Raw genomic sequence first — 4888 nt, 5'->3', positions numbered from 1 at the left:
CATTTCTAGATGTAAAGTCATTAGCAGGGAAAGTTTGTGAAGGCAGGGACCAATCAGATCATGAGATTAGAATCAGACCCCTCCTCCTGTGTGTGTGTGTGTGTGTGTGTGTGTGTGTGTGTGTGTGTGTGTGTGTGTGTGTGTGTGCTCTCGTCTCGGTGGGCTGTGATAAGCAGCACAAATTCAGAAATTCCTCCACAAACAGTGACGTAGCCTCTGCAGAACGATCCAATCTGAGCTGAACAGCTTGGGTTTAAGGACAGCTTTCCTCCCGTCAGACGACCTGTGTGGTCACTAGCAGTAGAAAGTGGAGGCTGTGGAGACGGTGTCTGTCACCTGAATCCAAACTGGAAGCTGGTTCCACAGAAGAGGGGCCTGAAAACTGAAGGCTCTGCCTCCCATTCTACTTTTAAATACTCTATTTTGAATTTAAAATAATTATAAAATTTAACGTGATATGGTGATATTTACATTGATGCATGTGTTTGATAGTAAAACGAGACCTGTACGGGGAGCAGGCTGGGCCCGGGTCTGAACTGAGCTCCTGAGTGTTCTCGAAACTAAATCAGTTTGTCAGCTGGTCATGATTCACGAATGCCTCCCACTGCATCATGTGACACGGTGTGAGGCACATTCACTGTCTCACTAAAGAAACACAATCATACTTGTACGTGTAATCATCCCACTTGGAGGGATTATGAAGTGGGAGTTTTCACCATAGTTGAGTCTGTCCAACTTTCATTGTTTTATTCTGGGAAACATGAACCCAGCAGCCGCCGCCGCCAGGGTCTCATAATGCTTTAGTTTTGGCGCATGAACAGAAACCGTGAGCGAGTTTCTTACTGGAGGACATGGACCTTTGGAGTCTTTTTAACATCTGCTGATGTTCTGAGCTGAAACTTGTGCATCAGGCTCTGCTCTGTTATGATGGGAGGATGTGACTCTCGCTGGCTCAGTTTTTGCATCTGGCCTGTGTTATATTCACAGAGCATCAGCTGATGGCACGAACATACAGACATGTTGTGTTCTTTAATTTTCTGCTGCTTTAAATAATTAGAATCTAAAAAAAGCTCCAGGTACAAACTCAGCGACAGTTCGAGAGGCACCGATGACAGTTTGTCCTGGAGCATACATCGAGATGCCAAATTAGGAAAGACCTCGTCGTCCCGGCAGTCGCCTGAGAGCAGATGAGCCGAGCAGGTGCGATGGAGGCTTTCGTGCACATGTTGAGTGTGTTTGGGGGAAGCGGAGACGTCCCCGCAGACACGCCACTCCTCCGCTCACATCTGATTTATTTTTTCCTGTTTATCTGCTCTCGAGCAGGACGCTGGCCTCGCAGCAGGAAGCGCCTTTGGTTTTGTGTATTTTCTGTGTACACATGTGAGACTGATGGATCAGCAGCAGCTTTGGAAGGTGAAGCAAAAACTGAAAAGTGGTTATGCAGTGCCCCGTCTGATGGATTCATCCTCACATGAATGGAAATCTCGTCAGTGCGCCATAATCTGTACTTTGATTCTAGGACTCAGCAGCTTTGCATGATTAGCTGTCCAAAATGAGCCTTCTTTATCTCACACTGGGCTACAGCTGTTCTCACCTTTCTTCTGATTGGCTGCCCCTGAAAAACAGAGGGCTTGAGGTGGGTGTGGCTTCTGTGCCATGAAACAGAATGCAAGCACTGAGCTCAGTGTTGGAAACAGTCATGTTTAACATGAACGTCCACCAAAGAGACAAAGTGGACCTAGTGTGCTTTTCATGACTTCTTGTCATATACCAGCATTGGATGTGAGCTGGAACATCACACGGGAATATTTCTAACACCTTGAGTTATTTTCCAGTGTTAGAAGATCAGCACTGCTCAGTGTTAGCCTTTGTTAATCTTCAAAACTGACTGGGTTACTTTTAAACATATAACACTGTCAAAAGTGTTAATTTAACACTCAACAGTGTTGTATTTAACACTCAGAGGAGTGGACCCATATAGACACTCCAGTGTTAATTTAACACTGGAGATTTTGCTGTGTAGCTTAATTCTCAAGCTGGGAGCGTCACACAAAAACAGGTTCCTGCTGATTAGTGTTCCGATTTTTACTCTGCAAAACCGGAGCTCCGCCTTCTTGGATGGTCTGTTAGCACAGTGACTTCACAGCAGCCATGTTATGGCCCCGCCCCTCCCCGACCCTGATTCTGTCGGAAAAAGGGAGTTTTTCCTTCCCACTGTCGCCAAAATGCTTGCTCATAGGGGGTCATATGATTGTTGAGTCAACCTCACAATATAAAGCAACTGTTGTTGTGATTTGAAACAGGACCCAGAGGTCCAGCTGCTACGTCTTCTCTGCTAATGTTTCATTAGCGCACCTGCTGCAAACCACAGGAACACCTGTGAAGTCCTTTTGGTAAACCGCTCTGCCCTAACCCTAAGTGTAACGGACTTCAGCTGCTCTACAGTTTCTGTGACTGTGCTGTTACTAGAACAACAGACACGTGACACTGTCTGTACTTTAAAATGACAGAGGAAAGTGTACTGGCACTTCAAATAAAGCTCAGAGTCGACCACATCAAGACGAGGAAACCAAACGCTGTTTTGTTTTTGATTTGTTTGCCTTACAATCTGAACATTTGTAGCTTCCCACACATGTAAATTAGCAATGGTTTCCTTTGACAGAACATGAGGGAATACCTGCACTTCAAACGGGGCGGCTTTAATCCCAGAACAGCGCAACATCAGTCTGACACAGCATAAAAGGTGGTTTGCAGCTGTGCAGCAACTGTACGCAGGGGAAAGCAGCTTTGATGTAACATCCAGCAAAAATCTTTCAAACTGAATCCGACGAAATTCATCAGCTAATGACATCTGGAAACGAGATCAGCTGATCTCACAGCTTTGTCTGAAGTTACACGTTAGATGGCCCTTTGACCAAAGCGGAAACCAAATCTGAAGTCAAGCTGTTAACTGCATGAAATGTGTTGTAGACACAGCTCTGCGTGCAGCTGCAGCGCCTCATTGAACAGATGTCTAAACAAAACGAGGTTAATTAGATAAACCCAGAGTTCCTCCTGCGAGTGAGCGTTTGGCATGTCGAGGCAGCGCTACGGGTGAAGCTGCTGGTTGCTGATGCTGACTCTTCTTTGTTTGTTTTTGCGATCCAGGATCATCAGAGTCTCCTGACCACCCGTCATCCAGCTGAAGTGTCCTTGAGCCAAGCGCCGACTCTCTGCCAGGTAGTGATTTATGTTTAAAATCCTGCTTAAACGTTTAATAAAGAAGAAGAAAAGTCAGTTTAATTTAAAAAACGGAATATATTTTCTAATTTCTGGCTGTGGCTCAGGTGGCAGAGCAGGGCAGCCACTCGTCAGAAGGTCGGTGGTTTGATCCCAGGCTGCCTCCTGATACTCTAGCGCTATACAAATACAGGCCATAGTCTCGTCACTTCTATCGTTGGCCATGAGTGTTCGTAAACATGTGACATCTGTTTGGTTTCTCCTTGCACCTCGCAGCTGATTCACTGCACACATTCACTGACACCTGAAATAAGCTGTGAAACCTTCAGTGTTTAATTAACATTTCATCACAGATGCTCGAATCTTTGTTCTTCTTCTTTGGTGCTTTAATCTCGCCTCAGAGGGATTCACCTCCTCCACTGCTGCGGTGACGTTTGTTGGTTTGGGAGCTGATTGTGGAGTTTTATTGGTGGCTGAAGCTGATGTTGGGTCGTCTCTGATCCTCTGTGGTTTTCATCTGTTGTTGCTTAGTTTAAGTTGTGACAGGAAGTAATTACATAATTAGCTTTAGCTCCGGCTTTCTCCAGGATGTTACTGCAACAAATCCATAATGAGGAGTTTCCTGCAGATAACTATCGGTTTTAGTTCTGAGCCCTTCGAGTTTGCTGTTTGATTTTCTCTCACATTGGGAACATTGTGAGAGAAAATGCAAACAAACAAGTCAAAAGTGGTTTTCTCACATTAAAAAGTGCAGAAAAAGCTGCTCCAGTGTTCAAAAGGAAAACATAAAAAGCATCTGCAAATACAGGATTTAGTTTCAGTCAGTTTCCAGCAACCTGAAACACAGAAGGCTCCCAATGAAGAGCTCTGTGTCTGTAGCTCCTCATCACATGTCAGTGTTCATGTGGTCCTAGATTAGAACCAGGCCCGCGTGGTTCTGTGGACGGTCTTGCAGTCCTCCCCTGCAACAGAAATGTAATTTCTGGTGAAATGCATGCGTTCGAGTAAAACACAAAAATCAAATGATACTTCAGCACTTTCATGTTTTTACTGCCTGGGACAAACACATGCATTTTAAATACTAACCATTCGCTCTGAAATCCGCTGCTATAGCACTGCATCAATATCCACACCAGCCGCCTGATTCACATCTTTGCCTTAGTGTTTACGTCTGAACTTAAAACGCACAAAGCAAAGTTGAAAACCAGCAGACGACTCTACAAACACGAACAGGTAGAAACGGAGGCTGCGTGCTCGTCGCTCAGGCTGCGGGCTCGGGTCTGCGTGCGCTCAGCTCTAACACCAGTCTGGCTTCTTGGCTAGCTTAGCGTTAGCATGCTGTCTGTGCAGACACTTGCAAAGACCAAAGCTGTGTTAGCAGCTTCTGTCCAATTTTACTGTCACGATCTTGTCCTGTTGTGCAATAAAAATAAAAGTAACATCCACATCTCCGCTCCTCAAAAGCTGTATTGCTGTAGTGCTCCATTTTCTCCCTTCCAGTCGATTGCACAGGAAGAAAAATGTCACGGTGCGACCCAGTACCAAGACATTTTAGTTTTATTTTGTTGATTATTTGTCAGGGGTTGACATTTGTTCAAACACAAGTAGGATAGAAAATGAGACACTGGCAGACCGACTCAGAGTTTCAAATGAACGTGCACACGGGTGA

The 4888-nt window shown here is 45.2% G+C and overlaps 1 protein-coding gene across 1 annotated transcript in view; it reads left to right on the top strand.

Annotated features, from left to right (window-relative positions):
• The window catches only part of LOC102209586 (collagen alpha-4(VI) chain-like), a 23563-nt gene that overhangs the window by 2390 nt on the left and 16285 nt on the right, over positions 1 to 4888 (top strand). The window contains exon 2 of the mRNA XM_005744190.1: positions 3148 to 3219. The gene's annotated coding sequence lies outside the window, so the exon portion shown is untranslated. The remainder of the gene's footprint in view (positions 1 to 3147; positions 3220 to 4888) is intronic.

Source organism: Pundamilia nyererei, unplaced genomic scaffold, assembly GCF_000239375.1.
Source record: "Pundamilia nyererei isolate P.nyererei 1_Seehausen unplaced genomic scaffold, PunNye1.0 scaffold00139, whole genome shotgun sequence".
NCBI lineage: Eukaryota > Metazoa > Chordata > Actinopteri > Cichliformes > Cichlidae > Pundamilia > Pundamilia nyererei.
The sequence above is the reverse complement of the archived record's forward strand: the minus strand, read 5'-3'. Positions and strand labels throughout refer to the sequence as shown.